General features: G+C 35.0%; 1 pseudogene; it reads left to right on the forward strand.

Moving 5' to 3' along the window:
• Positions 1 to 301: 301 nt before the first annotated feature.
• Positions 302 to 7,526, forward strand: LOC149569348 (serpin-ZXA-like; annotated as a pseudogene).
• Positions 7,527 to 7,764: the final 238 nt, after the last annotated feature.

A 7,764-nucleotide genomic window follows, 5' to 3' on the forward strand; every position in this document is an offset into this window, starting at 1 on the left:
ATATAGTCCAAACTTATTCATATAACTTATTCAAAATGCTATGTTTAATACTACGAATTTTGTCCGCGCGGTTTAGCTGGGTTTGCGTTTGATTATAAGTTTTCCAGCAGCAATTATCAAAAACTAAAAATACCACAAGAATCTGAACATTTATGTATATAACAAAGTTAAGCCGGCAAATATATGACAAAGTTAAGACAGCAAACAGACGGCAGATTTCAAGACGAGATCCCCAGTGCTTTTATGCTTTCTATTTATTGTTAAAAGCATTGTACTCGAGCATACATTGATCTGTGAGAGAATGGCTATCCATGCTTCAGTTCACAGTCAAGGAAAATTTTCCATTAGTTTTTCAAAGAAAGCACTACAAGAAAGTGCAAATGAGAAAAAGAACTGTGTGTTTTCTCCGCTGAGCATATCTGTTGCACTGAGTTTGGGTGCAGGTGGAGCGAAGGGTACAACATTGGACCAGATTTGCTCTTGTCTTAACATGAAAGATGTCGATCAATTGCATCAAGTTGCTTCTGATCTCATTAATGTAGTTTTAGCAAATGAAAGTGCTACGGGAGGTCGTCATCTGGCATTTGTGAATGGAGTATGGGTGGATCAGACCATTACGTTGAAACCGTAGATTTTATCAACAAGGTATATTTCTGTGTATTCCTTTGCCCTCCGTGTGTCAAACATGAAGTGTGATAGTCGTAGAATTTACTAACCTGTGTTTCAAAAGTGTTTAGTGTAATCTGGATAGAATATATGGTTTACTTTACCTGGATCGAATATATGATTTGATAACGAATCCTAGAATTTCTCCATGGTATTATGGTGTTGACAATCACAAAATTTGCACCAGCCTTATAGCCCGTGCACGCCTATAGCCTGCGTACTTACCTGCGAATACTTGTCAGAGACTTATTTTTAAGTTTTTATTCTTTAGAACGTGTTGAGTTGTGCCAAATATAAGGCACTGGCATAATGTGTTTTTTTAGAAATTAATGTACTTATAATTTTCCTTCTCAAACATTGTTCTGAATGTAATTACTGTTCATATTTTATAAATGTTTTTATTATATTAATTTTTTTAAATATCATATATTTTAATATTATATTCATTATTAGGTTTATGTATTTTCATTTTGTTAAAAAAATGAAACTATAAATACATAGTTTATAAAAATCTAAACTATAATATATAATATTGATAGTTTATAGTTTATAGTTTTATATTATGAAAAAAAGAAACTATAAAACTATAAACTATCAATATAAATATATAGTTTTATAAAAATCTAAACTATTATATAGTATTGATAGTTTATTTTTTATGTTTTATTTTGTTAAAAAAATGACACTATAAATATATAGTTTATAAAAATCTAAACTATAATATATATAGTATTAATAGTTTATAGTTTATAGTTTTATATTATGAAACTATAAATATATAGTTTAGATGCTAAATAAATGTTTTGATGTATGAAAGAATAGTAAGTAGGGAGGGCAGATTAATGAATTATGGATAGATGTGGTTTTTTTGTATGTACGAAAATTTTGAATTGTGAAGAATGGATGTAATTATTACCTTTATTAATATAATGCATATTATTACCAATCAATAAAAATTAATATCATAATATAGATTTTTTAATTCAATTTATAATTTTATATAGATTATAGTTTAGATTTTTTAATTCAATTAATAATTTTAATATTAAAATTTAGTTTAATATTTAACATTTTGTTTCAATGTAATATGAAAAGTTAATTTTATTTTGTAGCAGCAATCAAATTAATAATATCACTTTTTATTTTATTTTATTTAATATTTTTTCTACTTAAAATAAATATTTAAAAGACTATAAAAATAATAATTAAACAGTCAATTAATTATTTTATACTTTAAATTTTAGCCTTAGTTTTCATGACAACTTATACAAAGTATTTTAAATTATAAATATTGCATGAATACTAGAATTTTTAAATATAATATTCTCATATATTAAATTTTCTTAAATAAAATGTAAAATAATTAATAATATATTTATATATTATGATATATAATCTTTATGATCATAAATATTATAAATTAAATATTTTAACATCAATATACAAAACATAGTAAAATATTGCACCTTAAAATCTAAGATATAGTATACATAAATATAAATTATCATTAAAATATAATTGATTTAATTGCACATACAAAGTAAAATACAATTTCTAATATTACATTCAAACAAAAAATTGAATACTTTAAATTGAATTGAAAAACCTATATCATATTTAAAAATACAAAATGAAAACACATAAACCTAATAATCAATATAATATTAAAATATATAATATGAAAAAAATTAATATAATAAAAACATTTCTAAAATATGAAAAAAATTATATAATAAATTATTTTATAAAATATGGAAAACATATTAATATAATAAAAAATTATATAATAGAAAAAGATAAGGCACAATACATAGTAGATTGGCACTGCGAATGTAAGTACATTAATTTCTTTAAAAATACACATTATGCCAGTGCCTTATATTTGGCACGACCGAACACATTGTAAAGAAATAAAAACTTAAAAATAAGTCTATGACACGTACTTTTTGTATTGGCAGGTAAGTACGTAGGGTATAGGCATGGCACGGGTTATAAGGCTACGAAAATGCACTTCTTTTCGCCCGTGGCTATACAGCCACGAAAATGCACTTCTTTTTGCCCGTGGCTATAGAGCCAAATTTTCGGCCAGATAGCTGTGAAAAATCAAACTATTGCAGTCACTGATTATTAATCTCCTATCACAAATGATTATTAAACTGCTGAAAAATAAATTCCCAGCTAATATCGAAAAATAACACAACTGCAACTTCACTTAAAATACGGAAAGAAATGCGCAACACTATCAACACAATATTTTCGGACAAATTGTCCTAGGAAAAAACCCTAAGGGAAAACCAGTTCTACAGATGAGAAATTATATTAAACTTCAGCAAATCAAGAGATACAAAATTCCTTGCCTCACACTGGCAGAACTTCGATAACCTCCTGATTTCTCCCGCTAATATTCCTCACTGCTATCCCTGCGCTAACACTGCGCCCTTGCTAACACTGCAAGACTATTTGCTAATACTACAAACGTTTCTCCCAAAGCTTCTCACTGTGCCCTTGCTAACACTGCAAGACTATTTGCTAACACTGCAAACTGCTTCACCAAAGCTTCTCACTGTGCCCTTGCTAACACTGCAAGACTGTTTGCTAACACTGCAAACTACTTCACAAAGCTTCTCCCTTGTGCTCCAAATGCCCCCTAGACCCCTTTTTATACTACTCTCGTTGGTAAACCAACGACCGAGATTAAACCAACGGCTGAGATTAAGACAACTCAACAGCCAATAATAGAATTGGTTGCAAGTTGTCCAAAAGGGAATCTCTAAAATTAGTAAATAATAACCATTTACTAATTTTTGGCAAGTGGACAAACAGCTGTCCAAACCACCCATAAATACAACCGCTATTCATAGATAAGGACGAACAGCTGTCCAAGCTACCCATAAATAGTGCTGCTATTTCCGAGTCAGAAATAACAGCTATCCAACTAACAATAATTAACACTCCCTCTTAGCGAGGAAGTTGTTCTGCATGACACCCATCTTATCTCTGAAGAAGATAAATTTGGCCTTTCCCAAAGCCTTCGTTAGAATGTCTGCTACCTGCTCATCTATAGGTATATATTGTAGTCGAACAACTCCCCTTTGTACACAATCTCTGATGAAGTAATATCTGATATCTATCATGAAACACTGGATTCTCAGACAACTTGATGCAACTCTGATTGTCACAATGTATCATAGTAGTCTCAACCTTCTGACCAAACAAGGCTACTAACAACTTTCGAAGCCATATAGCTTCACATGTTGCCATGCTAGCTGCTATGTATTCTGCTTCTGCTGAACTTAGAGCCACAGACTTCTGCTTCCTGCTCAACCAAGATACAACTCCTGATCCCAAGCTGAAACAACACCCTGAAATGCTCCTTTTGTTTGTTGTACTTCCTGCCCAATTTGCATCAGTATAGCATATCAACCTGATACCTTCACCTTGAACATATATGATCCCATACTCGACTGTACCATGCAAGTAACATAGCACATGCTTAGCCGCTATCCAATGCATTCTCTTTGGTTCAACCATGAACTGACTAAGAGAGTAAACTGCAAATGCTATACCTGGCCTAGTGTTGACCAAATACATAAGCGAACCAATCACCTGTCTATATAAAGTGGGATCTACATCCTTCTCCTTAAATACATCGTCATGCTCTGTGCTCACCTCCGGAACACCTGTCACTGTCTCACGAAGCAATCTAAGTGCTCCATGATGAATATGGCCCAACCTCCTATGCCATAGCTCTCCAAGATCTCTAGGATTACTATTGCTCATAAGTGCCTTAGGAGTATCAAACTGCAATCTATAAAGGCGACCACTCCTAACTCCAATAGTTATGGGTGATTTTCAATCATTGTGCTTAATCAACACATGTGTCCCTCTAAAGAGTACATTATACCCCCTATCCTGAAGAACAGATACAGAAATCAAATTCATACCTAAGCCCGACACATATAACACATCATGAAGAGGAATTATCTTTCCATTCTCCCTCTGAAACTGAACAGTCCCTTTCCCAACAGGGTTGAGTTTGGACAAGTTTCTCATAGAAATCTGGATGTTGGTGTCCTCCTCCTTGTAACTGGAGAAGTACTCTCTAACTCCTGTCATATGAAATGATGCCCCACTATCTATATACCAAACACACTGTGAGGTTGAGCTAACCATACAAGCTATGAGTGCAAACTCATCTTCCATTCTGCTGGAGAGTTCTTCTGCACTTGCTGAAGCTGCCACCTGCTTCTTACCCTTTTTCCTCTCTGGGCAATCACTGACATAGTGGCCAAACTCGTGACATCCAAAGCACTTAACCTTAGAAAGGTCCTTCTTCTTCTTTTCACTTTGTGAATTTGATCCTTTGCTAGATCCCTTCTTTGCTTTCCCTTTACCCGCTAGGGCAACGTTCTCTTGTTCCACCTCATTTTTCTGACTCTTGTTGGCCCCATTGACAAGACTTAGTCTAAACTCCTCCTGAGTGAAATTAGTCCATAGTCGATCCCAACTCGGTAAAGTATCTCGTCCACTGACAACTTGAACAAAGACACTCCATTGTTTAGTAAACCCATTTAGGGCTATTCTCACTAGCTCATCATCACTAGGGCTATCTCCAACAGCTGCTAACTCATCCTTGACAAGTCTGAGCCTGGTGAGGTAACTTGTGATGTCTTCTCCCTGATTCATCCGGGTATTCTTTAGCTTCTCTCTGAGAATCAACTTCCTATTAGTGGTAGCATTCTGGTACAGATTTAGAATGGCGTCCCACATCTTCTTTGCTGTATCTAGCTCCGAGATATGTGGAACAATATGATCCTTGACACCATCAAGGATAATTCTCCTTGCTTTGGCATCGTCCTTCCTATATGCTGCAAGCTGTGTTGCATCCGTTGGTACAGGTACACCACTGGTAGCATAATCCTTGATACCATTCTCTTCCAACAATAAAGAAATTTTGGCCTTCCAGACACCAAAATTTGAGGCACCATCCAATCTATCCTGATCTCTCAAACCAGCTGAAGCCATCTCAAGGGTTTAAAGCAATAATAAATCTAAAGAGATCAAAATTTCTTTCCTAGGGCAAAACTCTTCTACCCTTAACAATGCTCTGATACCATGTGAAAAATCAAACTATTGCAGTCACTGATTATTAATCTCCTATCACAAATGATTATTAAACTGCTGAAAAATAAATTCCTAGCTAATATCGAAAAATAACACAACTGCAACTTCACTTAAAATACGGAAAGAAATGCACAACACAATCAACACAATATTTTCGGACAAATTGTCCCAGGAAAAACCCCTAAGGGAAAACCAGTTCTATAGATGAGAAATTATATTAAACTTCAGCAAATCAAGAGATACAAAATTCTTTGCCTCACACTGGCAGAACTCCGATAACCTCCTGATTTCTCCCGCTGATATTCCTCACTGCTATCCCTGCGCTAACACTGCGCCCTTGCTAACACTGCAAGACTGTTTGCTAACACTGCAAACGTTTCTCCCAAAGCTTCTCACTGTGCCCTTGCTAACACTGCAAGACTGTTTGCTAACACTGCAAACTGCTTCACCAAAGCTTCTCACTGTGCCCTTGCTAACACTGCAAGACTGTTTGCTAACACTGCAAACTGCTTCACAAAGCTTCTCCCTTGTGCTCCAAATGCCCCCTAGACCCCTTTTTATACTACTCTCGTTGGTAAACCAACGACCGAGATTAAACCAACGGCTGAGATTAAGACAACTCAACAGCCAATAATAGAATTGGTTGCAAGGTGTCCAAAAGGGAATCTCTAAAATTAGTAAATAATAACCATTTACTAATTTTTGGCAAGTGGACAAACAGCTGTCCAAACCACCCATAAATACAACCGCTATTCATAGATAAGGACGAACAGCTGTCCAAGCTACCCATAAATAGTGCTGCTATTTCCGGATCAGAAATAACAGCTGTCCAACTAACAATAATTAACAATAGCAAGTGCAGTGCCAATTTTGAAAGCTTCTTTTAATAGTATTCTGACACAATCTGCCATTTAACCAACTTGACCTGATTTCTTTCCCTTTTGTTGACTTTTATAAACCAAATGAAGTAAGAATGGACGTGAATAAATGGGTAAAAAATGAGAGCAAGGGGAAGATAGAAGAGTTCCTTTAACCTGATTCCTGTAAATGAAGAAACCAAGCTGATTTTGGCAAATGCTTTGTATTTTAATGGCACATGGTTGAAGAAATTTAATTACACCGCAACCAAAGAAGGTACTTTTAATTTACTGGATGGGGAGAGTGTGCAAGTGCCCATGATGACTACTAGAAAGAATCAACTTATCAAAGTAGTCGATGACTGCAAAATTCTACGCCTTCCCTATTTGCGAGGAGAGGACAAGCGGTCCTTCTCAATGTATATTATACTGCCTAATGACGTCAATGGTCCTCCTGAAATGGAGAGAAAGCTTGATCTTACCAAATATCTGTCCATAGTAAACGCAGTAGAGGTACGTTCGTTTCAGCTGCCTCGGTTCAAGGTATCGTCTAGTGTTAATGCAACTGAGATCCTGAAAAAGATGGGACTGCTCTTGCCCTTTAGTGAAGATGATGCAAACTTTGATGAAATGGCTGAGTTGAATGTGGACGAGCGTCTCTACATTTCAGATGTATTTCACAAATCATTTGTGGAGATTGACAAAGTGGGCACTGAAGCAACAGCTATCACTGCGTGCCGGTATGCGATAGCGCTGTGCGCAAGCACGTACCCGATAGAGGACTTTGTAGCTGATCATCCATTCATGTTTGTGATCAAGGAAGATAAAAGTGGAGCTATCCTCTTTGTTGGACATGTACTCAATCCATTGGAAAGCTAATACTGTTAGAATTTGACCAAGCCGTATAACTTAAGACCAGTTTAAGAAGAGGGACACAACACAAATTGGATACTCATCTCATTACCGCTGTCAATGCTTTTTTGGTGACTTCTTTGTGTGACATTGCTATCAGGATTTAACTTGTTTGATTCTTGAGTCAAACTTATTGACCCATGTTTCATGAGTAGTGATTCAACATGAATCCATCTCTCATGTGAATAAATGGAACACTTAGCAC

Source organism: Cupressus sempervirens, chromosome 3 (genome assembly GCF_028749045.1).
Source record: "Cupressus sempervirens isolate cs-2001-9-10 chromosome 3, ASM2874904v1, whole genome shotgun sequence".
NCBI classification, from domain to species: domain Eukaryota; kingdom Viridiplantae; phylum Streptophyta; class Pinopsida; order Cupressales; family Cupressaceae; genus Cupressus; species Cupressus sempervirens.